Here is a 21,353-nt window from a genome sequence, read left to right on the forward strand (position 1 = left end):
AAATAGATACCTCCTCTAAGAGTCCTGTACCCCACATTTTAAAAACTAGAATCAAAGTAATTCCAAGAGGGAAAAAGTGCCCAATATGACAACTTTTTGTTAAGCACCTACTGTGTAAGGCACTTCTCTGAACGTTGGAGATAAATTGACCAAAAAAAAAAAAAAAAAAAGCCCTGCTCCCAAACAGCTTCCTCTCTCTTGGCACAGCAGAAGGGATGGTGGATTCGGAGTCAAAGGACATGGGTTCAAATCCTGTTTCTGACACTTACTACTTGTGTGACCAAGTCACTTGGGTCAACTATTAAGACAAGAGGATTGTGTCTCTAAGGTCCTTCCCAGATCTTAATCTACAACACTATAATCCCTCTCACTACCTCTGCGATCTCAGGCAAATCATCTCTAGGCCTCAGTGTCCTCATCTGGAAAATGAGAGGACTGGATGAGGGGGCTTCTGGGATCCCTTCCGTGCTCCTCTCATTGGCTGCTCCTGCCTTTCTCAGTTTCCGTCTATCTGTCTCCCACCCCTCACCTGCATTCCCCCATACATACATATAACCTTGAATAGGAAGTGGCCCCAGGACTATGCTTTGAAACAGTCTAGTGGTATGTCATGGAGAGGAGGGGGTACATTCCAGACATGGAAGACCACATATGGAAAGGAGCTGGCCAGAGAGACAATGCCAGGTCCAGAGGGAAAAAACATTCCAACTCTTTCTGGAAGGTGACATAACTCTTTGGAGGTGTTGGGCTTTAATTTAATCTTCCTTCATTTAACAGCCCCTGAAATCCTTTAATCATTTCTTCCAAATTCCACCGAATGATCAATTCTCTCCAGGACAGAGAAGTAAGAAAGTTCTAAGGATCATCTCTTCTCTCAACAATTAGGAAGACCACACCTCCAAATCTGTCTCCTTTCCATGAACAACCATACTCATCTGGGCTGCTGTGCTATGTTCTGTTTTTCTCCTCCCAGTGGACTCAGTAGAATCTCATTGATCTTGCTTTTGTCTTTCCTCACCATTTTGCATGCCATTCATGCTACCTCCAAACAGCTCCCTAGTTATTTTATATATGCATGACTTGTCTCCCCAATTAGATTAAGGCCTGTATCTTTTACTTCTTTTGAATTCCCCATAGTACCCACTACAGCCCTATGCACACAGCAGGTGCTCAATAAAAGCTTGTCATAGAATGTTGGACATTATTGAATCACATTTTATTCTACCTTGTCTCCTCACCCCCGCTTGCAGTCCCCAGGTCCCTTGATGATACTGTCTCAGTCCCCAGTGGCATCCACAGCACCTCTCCACAGGAAACCACTTCAATCTATACCTCTGAGATATTATCTAGTTATCCCTTATCCACCAAATTAACAAGGCCTCTATCCCAAACCAAATCTAATCCTGGCTGCTGCAATGTCTCATCAGATCACACCCACCAAGGCAAGATATTAAGCCATCTGCCTGTTGGAAGCCACTTTCCAAGCCAATTAGAGATAATTTTGAGAGAGTGAGTTCATGAGATATGACATACAACACTCTGTTCTAAAACGAAGGCTTAGGGGAGGATCAACTTCCTTTTGAGCAAACAAGTTTCACTGGAAAATTGTGATGAATGCTTAGCGATGCAGAGAAAGCCTTTGCTCACAGAGAGAAGCCCAAGCTAGAGAGGAGCTCAGTGGCCAGCCCAGGCCTGAGCAAGGATGGAATATTTTATATGCAGAATAGCAAGGCCAGTTTGGCTGAATTGTAGAGCCAGGAGGTGAGTAATGTATAATGAAGCTGGAAAAGTAGGGTGAGCTCCCTTCATTTGACTCTGACACCTCCAATCCATAGAATCCTTGCATCTTCTACCATTGCTCCTGATTCTGACCCCTCAGGCAGAACAAGGCTGTTCTGTGGGCTAGCCCTCCAGACACCTGGAGACAGCCATGGGGTCTCCCTGAGTCTTCATGTCTGGAGAAACATCCCTAGTTCCTTCAGCTGATTCTCATAGATTATGGTCTTGAGGCTCTCTCCTCTGCAGATTCTCATTTCCACCACATGCCCACAGCAATGGCAGGGAGCTACGGTACAGACAAGCCAAAAATCTTTTAGAACCAGCTTTGGGATGCTGTCTCTGATACTTCTAGCCAGACGTTTTATCTTCTTAATTACATTTTGTTTCTTAGGCTATGCAACCTTGGGTGAGTCCTTCTGGGCTCTGTGGTAGACTTCTCTGGGCCTCCGTACTCTAATTGGAAAATTAGGAGGTTAGACAAGGCGACCTCCAAATTCTCTTCCATCTCACCTTCTGGCACCCTATAACCCCATAGTTATATTATATTTAACTTTTCCTTGGCCACCTAATATGAAAGGAAGCATTGCAGGCACTGGCTGTTTCTGTCTTTGTATCCCTGGTGCTTAATTAGCATAGTGGCTGGTACACAGTAAGTGCTTAATAAATGTTCCCTGCTTTCTTGCCTGATTGTAGTGAAAATAGCAATGGCTTTAGTGTCCTAAGGCTTGAGTTAGAATTTTACCTCTACTAATTATTACCAGTGAGATCTTCGGCAAGTCTCTCTCAGTTTCCGTATTTGTCAAATTAGAAGGTTCTTATTTATAAGGTTCTTTCTGAGTCTATATCCTAGAATAATGCACAGGGACATCTCCTTTCACCAAATATTTACAAAGGGCCAAATGCATGCTGGGAAAAGAGAAAAACCAGCTTCTGGTATTAAAATGTTGTCACAGACAATCCCCAAAGTAGATAATCCAAGGTAGAGATTCCCCAATTAAGGTTAACCTCAACCCTGCCCTTAGCATTCTGTCACCACTCTGCTGACTCTTAGAAACTTGGAAGGAGGAGTAAAAGAGGTGCAGGTGGGCTGCTACAATTTATAAAACCTAATAGCAAAGTTATTTTTGTGAGCTCATAAACTCACCCAGGCAATGAAGCCCTAACTTCCAGGCAAGGGGTGAGCTCACAAGGCAATGACCTTAACACTGTAAATTAATTCTGAAGCACAATTGTTTTCCATCTTCATTTAAAACCAACGTTCGTTAATCTAGCTTTAATGACATAGGAAATGGAAATTCCCTTAATAAAATAAGTTATGAATATTTATTATCCCATTTTACCTGAAAATTGAATAATTCATCAATTAACTTTACTATTAATTATTTAATGCAAAATTAATAAACTGCACAACTCTTAGGTCTCTCTTTGCAGCCCCTCTGGGGTGGGGGTGGGGGGGCCGCTGAGACTAAGGAGCAGAGCCAAGAAAGAAGTCCGAGACACAAGTGGTTTATACACATCAGGGTGACTTGTGGGGTGTATTTGTGTGTGCGTGCGCGTTTGTTTTAACTGGAAACCTCTTAGAGCATCCTGAGAAATCATCCCCCTAACACCTGCTTGGCATCGATAAAAGCGAAATGCAGAACGGGAACAAAGAGGTTTCCTTTCATTTTTAGCATTCAGACCCACAGGCAAAGCTGTATAATTTAGCAATTACTCTGATAGTGGATTTCTGCAATTCGATCCTACAAGCGTTTTTTATTAAGCATTTACTCTGTGCCAGGCACTATGTAAGACAAAAGGGAACTAGTCCCTGTCCTCAAGGAACTCACCTGTTGGAGGAGGAAAACGTCCCCACATGAGTATATACAGAATAGAGGGGTGGGCGGTGGGGGAAGGGGGAGGAGGGACCGGCCAATGGGAGTTCCGCCCTTTAATCATGCACCAGGTGAAGTCAGCATGGGTATTGAGTAAAACTCTCCCCATCAGAGCAAGTACAGGTAGAGTGTGACTTTTTTTTAAATCCATTTATTGTGTGGTAAGGAAGCAAAGAAGTGCTTAGAAAGTGCCTACTATGTGCCGGGCACCGTGCTTAGCGCTTTACAAGTATTACCTCATTTGAACCTTTTGGCTACTGAGTGCGAACTGAGCGTGCCTATAAAACTCAACCTCTTTTCTTTCCCTGGTGGCAAAGGGGGTAAGGTCTGATTGCTGTCAGACCTATGGGAGGGGGACGGTAGTGGGTAGTTAGTGTCTACTCTGGAATCGTTGTCTGTGGATTATCCACTTTGGGAATCGTCGGTGGCAGAACACTGGGCCCTCTTGGCCCCCTCTATTGCACTGGCTGCCCCCTTTCTTCTGCCTCCCCCCACCCTGGCCTACGGGGAGGGGTGGCCGAATGCCTTGCTCCTCTTGGCACCCTGGAGACCCCCTTGCTGTAAACATTCTTCATTCTTCATTTTTTCTTTCATTAAGAGTCTCGTCCCTTGTCCATTTCACACACCCACCCCACCCCCCAACCAGATCCTCAATGAAATCATCTACCAGCCCACTGAGAATTCTCCCTCCTTTCTCAAGTTTAGTACCTGGCTCACAGTCTTTCTCCCCTCCCCCACACCCTACTCTCGCACTTGTGGACATCAATGGACTGGTGATGTCCCAGAAAACACTCTGACTTCCTAGCTCATGGACCATAGAAGCATAGATTGAGAGCTAGAAGGGAATTCGGAAACTAGCTGGTTTATCCCTCTTACTTTACAGATTAGGAAACTGAGGCCCAGGGAAGTAAAGTGACTCTCCCAAGGTCCCACAAGTAGGAAGAGTTTGAAGTCAATCACTCAGCCAAGTCGAATTTATTAAGTGTCTACTATGTGTCAGGAACTCAGCAAAGGGACCGAAGTAGGATTTGCACCCCAGTCCCCCAGCTCTAAAGCTAGTCTCTTTCCACTTTGCATTGCTTTCTCACCCTTCTCAAAGTCTCTGTAGCATTTGGCACTCGAGGAAAATCTCTCTTGTAAGGGGTTTTCTGACTCTCTGTCTCTTGCCTCCTCCTACTACTTGTCTCACTACACCTTTCCATCATTATTCATATGTCATCCTCCCAGCATAAGTTAACAATAAGATTGTGTCAAGTTTAAAATAGATGTGGCCCTTTGGTCTACTTTATAAATTGAAAGTAGAAGGAAATAAAAATGACTCAATCCAGGACTCTGTCCTGAGACCTCTCTTCTTTTCAGAATAATAATAATAATAATAATAGTTAATTTTAAGGTTTGCAAAGTACCCCACAAATACTATTTCATGTGATCCTCACAACAGCCCTAAGAGAGAGGTGCTATTATTATCCTTCTTTTAGAGATGAGGAAACTGAGGCAGGCAGAAGTTAACTTGCCCAGAGACACACAACTGGTAAGTGTCTGGAGCAGGATTAGAACTCAGACCTTCCTGACTCTGGGTCCAGCACTCTATCCACTGTACGACCTTGCTGCTTTTTCTATATATATTCTCTTCTCTTAGTGATCTCATCGGTTTCCATGACTTCAATTCTCATCTCATGCAAATGATGCCTAGCTCTATATATCCAGCCCTAGTCTTTCTGCTGAGAGCCAGTCCTGTATCCCCATTTGCCTACTGGACATTTCAAACTGGATGTCCCACAGGCATCTCCTACTCAATACGTCCAAAACAGAGCTCACTGTCTTTCCTGTCCCAGTCATAGACAACCCCACTTATCTTGGCTGTTTCTGTCAGGGCCATTCTTCCTGTCCCTTAGGCTCACAACTTCTGGTTTTTTCCCTTGACTTCTTGCTCTCACACACCTTATGTATCCTATGGCTTGCCAAATCTTGTTATTTGTGCCTTCACAAAATTCCTCATGTCCATCTCCTCTCTATTCACAAGACAATCACCCTAGTTTAAGTCCTTATTACCTCTCATCTGGAGGCAGCTAGGTGGCTCAGTGGATAGAGTGCTGGACCTGGAGTCAGGAAGACCTGTATACAAATCTGGCCTCAGACACTCACTAGCTTTGTGTGCCTGGGCAAGTCACTTCACCTTGGTTTGCCTTGCTTCCCTGGAGAAGGAAATGGCAAACCTCTCCAGGATCTTTTCCAGGAAAACCCCAAATGGAGTCACAAAGATCCAGACATGACAGAATGACTGAAAAACAACAATCTCTCACCTGAACTATTGCAGCCTCCTAATTGGTCTCACAGGCTCAAATCTCTCCGTTTGCCAATCCACCATCTTCTGAGCTGCTAAAACATAGGTCTGACCATGTCATGTCACTCCTCTATTCAATAAACTCCTATAGCTCTCTATTACCTCTAGGTATAATATTAATATAAGTAGCATAATAAATAATAATATATTATAATAATAAACATATTCATATTATGTATAAATATCATATTGTTATATATAAATATATTAAATTATATATTATATAAATATCTTAAATAATATTTAAACAATGTATTATAATAATATATAATAAATAATATTAACTCCTCTGTTTAGCTTTGAAGGCCCTTCACAGATTGACCCCAACCTTCTTTTCTAAGCTTGATATACACTATTTCCCTTCACACACTCTACAGTCAAGTCAAGTCTTGCTATTCCTTGCTGTATGCTGGAACACAGCACATCTTCAGCCATCTCCATGCCTTCACAAAGGCTGTCCGCCATGTCTGGAATGCCCTCTATCCTTAGCTCCATCTCAACTCCACTTTCTACCTGAAACCTTTGCTGATTCCCTCTAGTTCCTCACCTCCTACCCACCAAATTGCCTTAGGTCTACTTTGCACATTACTTATATACTGTGTGTGAAGGTTGACTCCCCCAATAGATGTAAGCTCCTTAAGACCAGTTTCATTTCTGTCTTTATATTCCCAGTGGTTAACATAGTACTTGGCTCACCAGAGATGTCTAAACGCTGGATAATTGATTGAGTCCCTATTTCTACTGAAGCCACCACCATCTGGCTACTCATTCAGGTTTGCAACCTCAGGGACATCTGCAACTCTTTACTCCTCTCTTTCAACCCCAGCATCTAATCAGTTTCCCAGTATGGACAATCCTGCGGCCACAACTCTGAAGATTATCCCTTTTTCTCCACTCAAACAGCCATCATCACCCTAGTTCACCCCCTGATCACCTATCATACTTTTCCCCCGTAATAGCATCCTCATTGGTCATTCTGCCTCAAGTCTCTCATCTATCCTCCTCACAGATGCCCAGTTGATATCACTAAAGTTCAAAGTCCAACCATCTTGCTCTTCAATGTAAGAGACCACTGTGGCTCTCTCTAGCCTCAAGGATAAAGTACAAACTCCTCAGTTTGGTATTCAAAGCCTTTACCCTTTGGCTTTGGTCTACCTTCTAAGTGGACTGCACACGACTCCTCTTCATGCATCCAATGATCCATCCAAATTGACTCATTTATTGTTTTCTATATATGACAGTCTATCTCCCATCTCTATGTCTTTGCACAGGCTCTCCTCCTTGCCTGGAGCACATTCCCTCCTTATTGCCACTTCTTAGAATACCAAGCTCCTTTGAGAGCTCAGCTTAAGTACCAGGACCTACAAAAAACCTTTCCTGGTCCTCCTTGTTGTTAATCTCCACCCCTAACATTACTTTGTTTTTACTGTGTATGCGTATATATATATATACACATATATAGAGACATATATATACATATATATGTACATGCACAGTAAAAACAAACCTATGTATATATACATATATGTACATATTGTTCTTCCACTCACCACATAGAATTTAAACTCCTTGAGGACAGGAACATGATTGTAACCCCAGAAATCTCAAATGATATAATGTTAGTAAAGCACTTAGCACAGAACCTGGCACATAGTACATACTTAATAAATGTTTATTCCTTTCATCCCCTTCCCAGCACCTAGTACAACATGTGGTACATAGCAAGTGTTTAAAAAATGCTGGTTGAATGAATGAATAAATGAATGAATAAACAAATAAATGACTAACGCAAGTAAAAAAAACTTCCAAAGAATTAGAGCTGTCTCAAAACAGAATAAGGTGCCTCAGGAGGAAATAAGTTCCCTATCACTGAAAGTATACAAATAGGGATGTGCTGGTAAATATTTAACAATCAACTCTTTTAAAAAAAGAGAAAGAAGCAAGGAAGGAAAGAGAGAAAGAAAAAAGAAAGAAAGGCACTCACAATACACTTTTAAGTTAATCTGCATTATTAACATTTTCTGCATCACTTTCTTAAATCTAGACAATCCATAAAAAAATAAATTAAACCCTGATTTATAGAATTTCTGAGGGCTAAATGCTAGGCAGATAGGTCATTCAGTGGATAGAGAAGGCAGGTCTAGAGTCAAGACAACCTATCTTCCTGAATTCAAATCCAGACTCAGACACTTAGTGTGTGACCTTGGGCAAGTCACTTAACCCTGTTTGCCTCAGATTCCTCATCTGTAAAATGAGATGGCGAAGAAAATGGCAAACCACCAGTGATTTTGCCAAGAAAACCCCAAATGGGGTCACAAAGAACAGGACATGACTGAACAACCACACAAATGCTCACACTGAAAATTTAATAATCAGCTTTCAAGAACCATTCAAAGAAGCGCTAGCATGCCCTTGTCTCCAAACAAAGACTAGATGATCACCAGTTTGATACTATATAAAAGGCATTCTTAGAAGATCATAAAGTTAGAAGTGGAAGGGGCCAGAGGCATCATTGAGTCTAACCTCCCATTTTACAGATGAGGAAACTGAAGCCCAGAGAGGTTAACTGATTTTCCCAGTATCATGGGGCTAGTAACTGGGATTAGAATCCAGAGCTTCCTGCCTCCAAGTCCACAAGTGGCAGCTAGGTGGCACCATAGGGCAAAGAGCACTGGACCTTGGGGCTGGAAGACTTGTATTCAAATCCTGCCTCAGACACTTAAAAGCTATATGACCCTAAGCAAGTCCTTAACTTCTGCCTACTTCAGTTTCTTCATCTATAAAATGGGGATAATAATAGCAACTACCTCCTCGGGTTGTTGTGAGGATAAAAATGAGATAATATTAGTAAAGTGTTTAAGCACAGTGCCTGGCATGCACTAGATACTTCATAAATACTTATTTCCTTCCTACCTAGCTATCTCGGAGTTGTACTGGATGAGGACAATTCAGTTACAACTTTAGCATCTCATGATTTTGGGAGGTGGGGGAAAGGTGGGGAGGATTAAATGAATAAACTGGATGCCAAGGTAATGGAGGGAATGGAACCTCAGGGTATTTCATATAAAGAGATATACAGAAGGTAAATTTCACATGGTAAGCAGCCCTCGCAGAAAGGAACAATAACTTCACATTTACTTTCATTTTTAAATCATTACATGCAAGCTCTGTCTTAGCAATAATTTCCTTCCATGTCCCTGCTGCTCTCTGTCTTTTCAAGCTGGGGCTGGCTCCCCTGGACACCCTCAGCCTGGGCACCAATGCCTCATTCCAAACACAAATCTTATTTCCCAAGGTCCTGAGGCTGAAAAGCTGGAAAGAAGGGCGAGAAAAATGACAAGCCTGGCGATATTTCAATCAAGAGAAAAGCGATTCCCAAACCAGGTCTCCTGCATGCCATCCAGGTCTCTGCTGCTTTGAGAAAGGAGCCCAGTCCCTAGCTAAGCCCAAGGAGATGCAAAGTGTTCAGTGATCAGAATAGCCAAGGTACAGGGCCCTTTAACACTTCTCTGGGACTGCTGACCCAGTACTGGCCTCTTATCCCACTTCTCCACCAAATTACCTGCTTTTTCACAGGGTAACTGATCACCACCTTCTTCCTTGAACAGCAGGATTAGAAGGAATAAGGTTGGATCAATGGTGGTCTTTGGTTTGAGGATTTGGGTGGGGGGAGGAAAGAAGAATCTTTTTTTAATGTTCTATCTTGGAAAGTTTTTCCAGAGGACTTCATCTTGAGAAATGCATCAATGAGCAAGATATACATATATATATGCATATATATATTATATATGTATATATGTATATATACATGAAGGTATACACACACACATTTAGCAAGAATACGTGAACAATGGATATGTAGCAAAGTCAGAACCATGGAACACATTCTTTTCCCACTTTTTCTTGATGTAAAAGAAAAAAAATAGTCCCTATCACAGGTAGACTATGGGAAATGTAAGAATAGCACATAGGAACCTCTATGATAGGAACCGTGGATATGATAGCATAGCCTAATGAGAACAGGGGGAAAATCTGCAGCAGTTGATCTGGCCACTCCCTACTACACAGAAAATTATGAGTTACAAAGAGCAGTTTACTCCAGGAACATACATTAGCCACTTCTAATTCTGCTAGGCAAATTTGCTAGATCTCATTCTCCATAGCTAGCTTGAATGCGTGAGGTCGGAAATGATTCCTGGGGAAGCGCTAGGGATAGCCGTATCTGGACAGAGAAATCCAAAAATGAGGATTTTCTTAGCTCAAGAGAGAAAAAGGAGAAAGCCAAGAATCAACCAGGAGGACCTGTGCCTGCTGGGGAGAACAGATGATAAAGCCCTCCCTCTTTCTTTCTTTAGTGGGGTGGGGGACTATGGCTATGGGACATTACACGCAATGGCAGACATGGCTTCATTTTCTTTGGGTTTGCTTTATTTTTTTTCTGTATTATAAAGGAGGGTTCCATGTATAGAAGAAATTATTATGAGAGCAAAACAAAGAGCAGAGATAAAAGTCTGTCTTTCATCTCCTCCCACTCCTTTTTCAGAAGTAGAGATCTATAGGCATTATTGCACATAATGCAGGATTTTTTTTTCAATGAATTGATCGGTATTGCTTCATCTTTTCTCCTCTGCTTTTTCTTTTCTCTTTTAAAAAATATTCATTATAAGGGATGACTATCTGGGAGGGATAGAGGGAGGAATTTAGGCACTGAAAAAAATCAATAAAGTTTTGAAAAATTTGTTTCAACACCACCTTTACATAAGAATAAACTATGAGGTAGGAAAAGAGACTTGACCTGTATAGAGATCTCCCAGGCAAGGAAAGCCCCTCTCCCAGTGCAGTTTTCTACCTCCTCTGCAATTTATGCAATAGAATCAATTCTATCCTCCTCTTTGAGTGATAAAGGTAAAGTGACTTGCTGAGGGTCACATGGTAATGGGACTTGAACCCAGGTCTTCCTGGCTCCCAGGCTAGTTTTCTGAATCCAATATACCGGGCTCCCTTTGTAGACCAGGAGGTAGGGCAAATAAAACAAAATTACCTCCAGGAGACCCTGGTAAGCTATGTAGATGGCTATTGATTTGTGAGAGCACAGCACCAGAGGGCTTTGTTATTCTCAGAAATATTCATCACTGCCAGGTTGCCCTGCTTAGAAATAGCAGAAAGTAACACTCTGAGATGAGGATTCTCCAATCAGGGTGGCCCACTCCTCAGGCAAACTTGCATTAGCGGTAACCTGACAAGCAAAGCCCCAGGCCAAAATGAGCATTTATCACCAAGCAGTCAAAGGAGAGAGACCACACTCATTTTTGCAACGAGGTAAGAGGCAACCAAGGTGCCTTTCCCCACTGGTCAGTCCCCAGAGCTTTAGATTAACTCAGACCCAAGACAAACCTGGTACTTCATCCTGGGAGAGGGTGCCTGAAGTACCTGGAAAGAGCCTCCCTACCATTTTTCTTCTTCCCTTCCTAGACACTCACAATGGGGAGCTAAGTGGCGCCATAGTGCACATAGTACACGGCCTGGAGCCAAGACTCCACCAAGGCTATCTCCTAACAAAAGGCTTTTTCTAACCTCTTTCCCAGGCAGCTACTTCTGCCTCCCTCCCCTGCCCTGGATTTCATTTGTATTCATTTACGTGTGTATGTTATTTCGCTCCATGGAACGTAAGCTCCTTGAGGGCAGGGACAGATTCCTTTTTCTTCTGGTTTTCCCAGTGCCTGGTGCAGTGCATGAGACATAGCAGGTGCTTTAAAAATGCTAATTGATTGATTGATTTCTATCAGACAGAGACAGAGGGACAGAGAGAGAGAGGGTCTAGAACATATTTGCTTCCTGAATCAATGCTGTAACAGGAGCCAAAACTCATTCATGAGTGCCATCTTTAATACACAAAACCTGCAAAGCATCTCATTAAGTGCCTCGACAACTAATCCTTACCTTCAAGGAGCTGACAGTCTAAGGTTTGTACAACATGTAAACAGATTAAGTAAATACAAGATAATTTGAGGATGAGGAGAGAGCTAGGAACTAAGCTGATCAGTAAAGATTTCACACAGAAGGTAGCTCCTAAAATCATTCCCTTCTAGCTGTAACATTCTATGTTCTAATAGAATTCTGTGTTCTCTCTGGTTCATTACAATCCCGACATTCTATATTCTAATAGATTTCTGTGTTCTAGAACTCCTTCCAGCCCTGAAATTTTATGTTTTGTAACCCCTTCCAGCCCTGATATTTCTGGATTTTATAATTAAAGATGATGAGCCCACAGGCATGATGTCACTGAACAAAAAGAGCCCCAGCTAATAAATCCAGTAACATGATCTGAGTAGGGATATAGGCTTGGATGTGACAGACTGGTAGGTATTCTACCAAGATGCCAGGCCACTATGCATGTCTTTCCCAGGATCCAAGCCTCAGCAGCTCCTTTAGCCTTCCATAGAAAAGTGCATAAAGTTAGGCACTACCCTAGGGGCTAGTGGGCCAATGCCTGAATGCCCTCTGGGGAAGTTCCAGCCTAGTTGGAGAGCTCCTTGAAACCTGAGACAGTGGCCTCTGGGTAGGGTAGAGAGCTCACAGAAGGCGGAAGACCATAAAGTACATTTGCTCCTCAGTTAACAATAATAGGTTTCCTACCTTGTCAAGAATTTGCCCATTGTATCAGCCCAGTGCTGAAATGTATGTAACATGATATGCTATTATGTTAATTTGAAGGTAGGTCCCCAACTCAGCACAATGCAAAGGTCACCACATTGCAGTGGGGACTGACCCAATTTCTTAACTGATTCACCCTCACAGCCACTGAAATTATCCACTTCTGTGACTGCAATCCCCTGCTCCCACACACACTTTTCAGGAATATCTACTGAAATAACTCAGGGAAGCCAACTTTCCAGAAAAAAAAAAAAGATTAATAATAGATCACTAAAACAAGATCTCTGGTTGAATTGTGTAATTCTCCTTCTGCAGCTCTGTCTAGCTCACCTAGAAAGACAAGTCACTCAGAAATGTCTTATGCACTGTAGTGATTATCTCAGTAGGGAAATTTGAGGGAAAGAAGGGGAAGGAGAGTAAGTAATGGGCTCCAATTTACCTTGGGGATTTGTCTCTCATGTTAGATAAATGTGGGTGATCCAATGCCTTTCTTGTGTATCAGTGCACTCCAAATCTCAGGGGAGCTGTGATGACTAAATCTGTTTCCAGCACTAACCTCTCCTAGGAGAGTGGCACCCACCCATACCTCCATGGGGATTTGGATGGCAGAGACCTGACAGGTAGTCTTATTGACCTTTGCTCTCTCTTTCTCCTCACACCCTTGTCTGGCAGAATCCTTAGCTTTGTCCAAAGCACAATTGGATGCCATTGTCCACATGAGACTTTTTCTGATTCTCTCTCAGAAATTAGCACTGTCTCCTTCTTGAAATTACTTTATATGTGCTTTCTGTTCACTGTAAACCCATCATAAGCCCTCATCCCCAACTCCAACAGAATGCCAGCTGGAAAGGACTTTAGAGGTCAATTCTAATACCTTCCTATCCCAGATGGGGAAGTTGAGGACAGGAGAAAGCAAGGTCATACATAGACAGTAAGTGGCGGATCCATTCAAATCACCAAGCACCTACTGTGTGCACAGCCCCATTCAAGGCACTGTGGAGGATTTTTTAAAAAGCATAAATGTTCCTTTGAGGAACATCTCACTGAAAAAATTATGGGACATAGAGCTTAAGGGGATTATTCTCACTACTCTCTTTTCACTCCCTTCTCAACCCCCTTGTACTCTCACCTCATCACTCTACAAGGATTGTTCTTTCTAAAGTTACCAATGCTCTCTTATTGCTGAATCCAATGGCCTTTTCTCAACCATCACCCTCTTTGACCTCTCTCCAGCATCTGCTCCTGTTTTCCACATTCTCCTGCTAAGTACTCGCTCTTCTCTGGGTTTTCATGACGCTATTCTTTCTTGGTTCTCCTCCGCCCTGTTGGATCACTCCCTGTTGGATTACTCCAAAGTAATAAAAATTACTTTGGATTGCACTCAGACTCCTGTGCTGGATCATCTTTCATATCAGACTCCCTAAATGTGAGTGTTCACCAAGACTGTATCCTGGGCCATCTTGTCGATACTCTTGGTGCCTGACCTCATGTGCTCCCAGGGGTTCAGTTATCATCTCTAAGCAAATGGTTCCTAGATATAGCTGTCCAGCCAGCTTGTGTCTCATCTGAGTTCCTCATCTCCAACTGCCAATTGAACAGTTCAAGCTGGATGTACTGTAGACATCTCCAACTCAACATGTCCCAAACAGAAGTCATTCTCTTTCACCCAAAATGCACCTCTTTGTTTATTTTTTCCTATTCACCCAATTTCACAACCCAGGAGTCACTCTTTGCTTCTCATCTCTCTCACCCCCAGTACTCAATTAGTTGTTAAATCTTATTGTTTGTAACCCTACAACATTTCTCAAATCCATCCCCTCCTCTCTGCTCACATGGCTACTATTCCAGTTAAGTCCTGAAGGCTACTTTCCCAATTCACAGGTTGTCTAGGACCCAGAGAGAAGAGGCCATTGAAGATGTAAGAGAAAGGAAATAGCAGCATGGCCAAGTTGGCAGATGAGCCAGGAAGGAATTATGAGCCATCAAGGGCATAGGTGAAAGGTTAGCCTTGAAAAGTTGGAGGAACTCCTCTTTCTTGGAGACTCCATTCCTGCTTCTTAGTTCTTTCCTCGTCTTCATTTGGTCTTCATCTTCCCCTCCCTGCTTGCTAGTTACCAGTTTTACTGCCCATTGACCAAAAAGGGGTTAGTGTCCATTAGAGGGACACTAGATCTTCAGTGGAAAGATGTTCTACAAATCTAATTAATTCATTAGATGTTGAAAAGCATGTTCCAACCTCTTCTTGTCCAATATTAGTAGGATATCTGACATGGAATCTCTCTCCACTTTAACTTGAGACATCACTGAAGTCAAACCTCACCACTCTAAGAGTAAAGTTTCATTTCAATATAAATGATCTGGAGACCCCTAGGTCAGAATGAAATCTCAGTATCAAAGCAGGGCTCTGCAAATAGGGCTAAGAAGACAGAAATCACTCCCAGGGGGTCAACAATGTCACTTTTCCCCCTAGAGTTGTGTAATTCTCTTTTCTGTTCTCCCTAGTTATCAGGGATCAGAGTCAAGAATTTTGTTTTCCTAGAGGATAAGGAAGGTAGTGGTTTAAGGATGCTTAGGTTATATTAAATTGACCAGCTATATCTTCCCTATATATGACAGTCCACCTCCCTATGGAATGTGCCTTTGTTACACAGGCTGTCCCCATGTCTGGACTGAACTCTCTTCACCTTTACCTCCTAGAATCCTAGTTCCCTTCAAAGCACAGCTCATCTGCTGACTCCTAAAGAAGGAAGGACTTTCCTAATTTCTCCCCCCAACCCATCTGCAACTATTTGTGCTCTCTTGGTCCTAAAATTACTTTGTATTTCTTTATAGTTGGATAATAGTTACTTATCGGTGTACATGGTGAGGCTCCTCTCTTCCCTCCCTCCCCCAGAATATAAGATCCTTGAGGGCAGGGCAGGGCAGGGACTATTTCATTTTGTCTTTGGGTCCCACCATCTAGCACAACATCTAGAACATAACAGACTCTTAATAAGAGTTTATTGAATTGAGTGAAAGATTATCAGTCCAACCCCATTGACGTAACAATAATAAAATCTTACTTTGAAAATGGCCTTTAAAAAGAGGCATTATGGGAGTAGTGGGAGGAGTACTGGACGCTCAGCCTGGAAGACCTGGGCTCAAGTTGTGTCTCTGATACATCCTAGTTGTGTGACCCTGAGCAAGTCATTTGTCCTTCTCTTTCTGCTCCTGGCTATTCTCTATGATATAAGCTACAGAGAAGGTGCCAATCTTCATTAATAGAGGAAGTACACTACCAGGAACTCTCTACACTGATTAAGTAACAAGTGAGAAAGGAGGGCAGGGAAAGGGAGAGGAGAAAAGAGGGGAGAAAGGGAAGAAGAGAGAGAGAAAGAGGAGAAAGAGAGAGAAAGGGAGGGAGAGAGAGCGAGAAAGAGACGCAGAGAGAGAAGGAGAGAATGAAGGAAGGAAGGAAGGAAGGAAGGAAACTGCCAGAGGATAGACTTTACAATTCATGTGCACATCCAGAACCCATATTCAAACACACATGTAGCCCTCTTGATAGCTACTTAATAATGATTTATTAAACTAGAAATGTATAGATAACATGCTACTAAGTCAATCAATTAATCCAGGGAGGGGATGGGGCAGGGGGAAAGGTGGTGTATATCCAAGAAGTAATAGGTATGAAATCTTTCCTCAAATAGCTCACAATCCCTCTATCTCTCTCTCTCTTTCTCTGTATATATATATATATATATATATATATACATATGTATGTATGTATGTACACACATGCATACATGTACACATACATATTGATCATTCTATCTCATCATACATATATGTCCCATTAGAAAGACAGTTACCTTTCTCATGGGGCTCTCACACATAATCCACTACCTAACAGATGTTAACACGGCAGAGTGTAAAGAATGCCAACTTGTAGTAAGGCAAAGACTTGGGTTCAAATCCTGCCTTGGATGCTAGCTGTATGACCTTGGGCAATTCATTGAACATTGCCCAACTGACCTCAGTTTCTTCATCCGTAAAATGGAGTTCATAATAGTTGTGCTACTTCATGAGGCTGTTATGAAGTTTAAAGAAGGGCTAAATGCAAAGTGTTTTGCCAATTACTATAACAGGATTCTCATATACCTGTTATTATATGCCAATTATTATAACCTGTATGCATTGCATGGTCCTGCCTAGAAATAGAAATGGATACATTGGCCTGATTCCAGCTTAGAATGACCTGTCCTTCCACAGATTTCTCTGGAGCAATGTCTGGATCTCTCCTTTGACCCTATCATTTTTTTCTTTGTATCGTACTTATTTGTAGACGTGTCATAGCTCTTCCTAACCAACTATAAGTTCCTCAGGCGAACAAAGACTATGTCATTTTTTTTCATCCTTATATAAGAGAGATGAAATGATTTGCCACGAATCACACAACCAGTATGTGTCAGAAGTAAGATTTGAATCCAGACCTCCATGTCCCGAGGCCAGCTTTATCCATAACACTCCTCATTCCTGTATTAAAAAGGTGAAGCCATCAGAGTAATTAGGCCAGCAACTCAGCAAGGGCCCTATTTATAACCTCCAGGAACTTGGAAGTCCCCAACATGAGCCATGAGTCTATTCTGCGGCTCCTTCCTATAGCAACATCTATATGTGAGCCGACTAAAACAGTTAATTTAATAGGGATTCCTCTGCATGAACAATGCATCATTTTATTAGGAAACTCTATAAATGTCAGCGGTGCAATTCATTTTTATTAATTTTCTAAAATGAAATTAGCAGGAGTGGTGGCAGCAAGAGAAGCAAACAGAGGTTGCGGAACATTTCTGTCCCAAAGGGTATTGGTGTCATTAATTCCTAAATACCAGGAGGCCTGTTTGTATGAACTCAGCAGTTGACTGCACCAATTAATTTCAATATTTGGAGAGGAGAGGGGAATGTCTACCAAACTCAACTCAACAACTAATTTAGGAAGGTCCTTGAACAGCCAGGCAACTTTTCCTTCTCTTGGGACATAGAGCTTTCGGGTGTAAATACAGTGTTGCAATACTAATAGGCAAATGCTTACTTACCACCTTCACCCCACTGCCTCTAGCAAAATAAAAACAAACCGGGAACACTTTCCATAAACCCCCTCCATGACTGATGCCTCCAGCAATGGGGTGCTCTATGCTACATTGCATTTAACAGAATGCCTGGTGTACCCCAGTCCCACCACCAAAAGGGCAAACAAAAATCCTGTGTGACCACTAGTGGCATTCACTCCTCTTTTGGGGATCCTACAGCCTTATGTCCTGAAATATTTGGCCCCGTCTCCAGCTGTAACATGATGGACCAGTTATTCTGCAGTCAGGCAGTGTCTGGGTCCTATAATAGTGATCCTGTCTTTGGCTATGGCCCAGGAAAAGGCAAACTCTGGTTGATGTAACCAGGAGTGACTACTACTACTACGACTACTACTACTACTACTACTACTAATAATAATAATAATAATAATAACAACAACAATAATAAACAACTAGAATTTCTATAGTGATTTAAAGTTTGCAAAGAACTTTAGAAATATTATCTCAATTTATCTTCACAACAACCTTGGGAGGTAAGTGCTATTATTATCCCCATTTTATAGATGAGAAAACTAAAGCTGAGGGAGGTTATGACTTGCCCTGGACCACACCGCTAGTAAATGACTTAGGAAACCACACATTAACATGATCTCTGTTTGACTGTATTTTTATTTATTTTATTAAACATTTCCCAATTATATTTTAATCTGGTTCAGGCTTCCTAAGCAGTAAGACCACTGCCCCTGGTATAAAGAATTCTATGAGATTGGAAGCTTCTCGAGGTCAGAGATTATTTTGCTTTTTTCTTTGTGTCCCTATCACCGAGCAGAGTGCCTAGCACAGAGAAAGCACTTGAGAACTGTTGCTGGTTGATTGTTTGAAAAATACCTGATTGGGAGTCAAAGGATCACAAACAGAACAGAAGGTGCCTCAGAGGCTGACTTGGACAACTTGATACTACAGATGAGAAAATCAAAGGACAGGAAGATGGGGTGATTTGTCCAAAGTCACACAAGTGGTCGGTATTAGAGGTAGAATTTGAACTCAGATCCTTCTAATCCAGAGGTAGTACTATTTCTCCTGAACCACAGTTGGGTCTTTGGACCTTTAGTAGGTTCAAAAGTCCAGTTCTTCTCCTTACTAAAGACTATTCTATTTTCGTCTTTGTCATTTTTTTCTGTCATGCTTAGCACAGTACCTTGACCATAATAATAATAATAATAATAATAATAATAATAATAAATGTTGGGTGAATTGTATCAGAGGATGTAGAGAATGAAGATCCCATATAAGCCATGTAGTCATTATTTGGTAGATCTGGAGCCAGAAGAGACCTTTAAGTTCATCAATTCCTACTCCCTCACTGAGGTCAGAAAGGGAAAGTGATTTTCCAATAATTACATGGATAGGAAGGGGCAAGGCTGAGATCTGAACCCCGATCCTTTGAATCCAAATCTAGTGGAATCCAAATCTCATTGTCCCCCTCCACCAGAGGACAAGCACTCAAATGAATTTATTGACTTGAGCTCCCCATTCTGGAATTCATTTTCCTCAAGTGTATGATGAGAAGGTTGGAACAGGTGGCCTCTATGGTCTTTTCCATATTTAAATCCTAGGAGTATATTCATTAACCTTTATTTATTTGACCTAAGAACTTGAATGCCAACCTCAATGGAGCCCTGTTCCCTTCAACCACCTTCCCAAAGAGAGAAGGCCCTACCAAGGCCATGGATAAACTGGGTAAAAGGTCTCCTAACACAAAAATAGGGCAACTAGATGATACAGCGGATAGAGTGCCAGCCCTGGAGTGAGGAAGACCCATCTTTCTGGGTTCAAATCTGGTCTCAAAAAAAATTTAAAAAAAGCAAAAACAAATCTGGTCTCAGACTCTTCCTAGCTGTGTGACCCTGGGCAAGTCACTTCACCCTGTTTGTCTCAGTTTCCTCACGTGTAAAATGATCTGGAGAAGGAAATGGCAAACCACTCCAGTATCTTTGTGAAGAAAACTGCAAATGGGGTCACAGAGTCAGACCTAACAGAAAAGACTGAAACAACAACAAAAACACAAAAATGCGCAGAAGCGCACAGAAGAATGAACACTGACAGACACTTTGGTGTCTCCTTCGGAAGGAAGAGAGGCTAGGGATACAGCCTCCTGAAGTCAAATTCAAGACACAGACACCCTTTAAGTCACAATCACGCCAACATCCTTAAGCTAATATACACACAAGCCTGTCATTACTAATAGAAAATTTGCTACAGTTGAAAGTGGTGTAGCCACCTATTTCAAATGCCCTCCAAATGTCACAGACCCAAAATAAAAGCATCAGGTCAGGCATGGGGGAGGGGTGCCCCCTTAAAACAAATGTACTTCAGCTTTCTTAACATAATAAAAATGTCAACGACACTCTAAGGGAAACAGGTCGGCAATCTTTTAACCGACTACATCTGTCCCCAAGTGACTACAGAAGTTAAACATTTATGGCAGTTATTGAGGACACTTACTGCATAATAAACTATAGCCCTGTCCATTAAGTCTGCTTTGGGGAATCTCTTGCTACCAATTACTGAAACCCCTAACATGAAAAAAGCAACCCTCAGCCTCCAAAACAAGTGGAGACACAGGTGACCAACTTAGTTAGCAGTGGAAGGAAGGAAAGGAAAAAGGAAAGGAAAAAGGAAAGGAAAGGAAAAAGGAAAGGAAAGGAAAAAGGAAAGGAAAGGAAAAAGGAAAGGAAAGGAAAAAGGAAAGGAAAGGAAAAAGGAAAGGAAAGGAAAGGAAAGGAAAGGAAAGGAAAGGAAAGGAAAGGAAAGGAAAGGAAAGGAAAGGAAAGGAAAGGAAAGGAAAGGAAAGAAAGGAAAGGAAAGGAAAGGAAAGAAAGGAAAGGAAAGGAAAGGAGAAAAGAAAGGAGGGAAAAAAGAAAGGAAGAAAGGAGGGAAGGAGGAAGGGAAGAAAGAGAGAGAAAGAAAGAAAGGAGGAGGGATGAAAGAAAGAAAAAATAAGGAAGGAAGAAAAAGAAAGGAAGGAAGAAAAAGAAAGGAAAGAAGAAAAAAGGAAGGAGGAAAGAAAGAGAGAAATGAAGGAAGGAGAGAGGGAAGAAGGAAAGAAAGAAAAAGAAAGAAAGGACAGAGGGAGGGAGGGAGAAAAGGAAGAAGAAAGACAGGTAAAAAGAGAGAGAGAGGGAGAGACAGAGACAGAGAGAGAAAGAGACAGAGACAGAGACAAAGACAGAGAGAAACAGAGAGAGAGAGAGACAGAGAGACAGAGAGACAGAGAGACAGAGAAAGCTGAAAAACACTTTGGAGACAGGTGGGAGTCCCATAGAGATAAATGTCTCCAACTTCCCCCCTTCCCCACCATCCAAACAATACCAATCCAACCAAGGGAAAGGGTTTAATGAAATGATTAAATGGGAACCCATCAGGTTAAAGCTTTCAACTCAGTATGATCATTGGCACTCTATTTTTAATCCATCTGATTCTATTCAATATAATACTCATTAAGTCAATTAAGGAGACCTCAGTGTCACAAGCTATCAAGCATGACATAGGCTTTTCAATTGGCCACCAATGGATGGATCGGTGAAGTCAGGTAATCAGTGGAAATAAATCTGTTTACTGTACATATCTGAA

The 21,353-nt window shown here is 41.9% G+C and overlaps 1 protein-coding gene across 1 annotated transcript in view; it reads right to left on the bottom strand.

Moving 5' to 3' along the window:
- Positions 1–21,353, bottom strand: part of CAMTA1 (calmodulin binding transcription activator 1) — a 1,293,563-nt gene that overhangs the window by 872,141 nt on the left and 400,069 nt on the right. The window lies entirely within an intron of this gene.

This window comes from Vombatus ursinus, unplaced genomic scaffold, assembly GCF_900497805.2.
Source record: "Vombatus ursinus unplaced genomic scaffold, bare-nosed wombat genome assembly UNPS02014932.1, whole genome shotgun sequence".
NCBI classification, from domain to species: Eukaryota; Metazoa; Chordata; class Mammalia; order Diprotodontia; family Vombatidae; genus Vombatus; species Vombatus ursinus.